This window comes from Cibotium barometz, chromosome 31 (assembly GCF_041138505.1).
Source record: "Cibotium barometz isolate CiBa-2024 chromosome 31, ASM4113850v1, whole genome shotgun sequence".
Lineage (NCBI taxonomy): Eukaryota > Viridiplantae > Streptophyta > Polypodiopsida > Cyatheales > Cibotiaceae > Cibotium > Cibotium barometz.
The window spans coordinates 206,942-207,500 of record NC_141076.1 but is presented as its reverse complement, the minus strand read 5'-3'; positions in this window follow the sequence as shown (position 1 = coordinate 207,500).

Sequence of the window (559 nt, the reverse complement as noted above, 5' to 3'; positions counted from 1 at the left end):
TAAATAAGTGTATCTTACATACAATGTCTTTTGTGTTTTCTTTTCCACGCTAATGTGTGTGATTGTGTGTGCACATACACACGTATACGTGATTGTGTAATGTTGACTTCATGTGCATATGTGTCGTGTAAGCCTCTTAATTGTGCGTATATGCTAGTGTGTGTATGGTGTACGTGGTATGTATGTTTGTGTTTGTGTGTATCCATGTGCGAGTGTGTGCATGTACGTGTGTGACCATGTGAATATATCCATGTACATCATTTTTTATCTATGTGTGTGTACGTGCATGTGCATGTGTGTGTGAGTGTGTGCATGTACCATGTGCAAATGTGTATGAGCTTACATCTATGTATACATGTGTGCACGCATGTGTGTGCACATGTACTTGTGAATGTGAGTGTATGTTGTTGAGATATCGAGCTCGTCTAGTGAGGCGGTGGACACTGATGACCCGCCTGGGGGATAGACCCCACACTTACACCACTGGCATGGTTGGTGAGATCTTGGGTGATATGCGGCCAGTGGGATGACAGGCTGTGTGACAGCCATTCTAGAGACT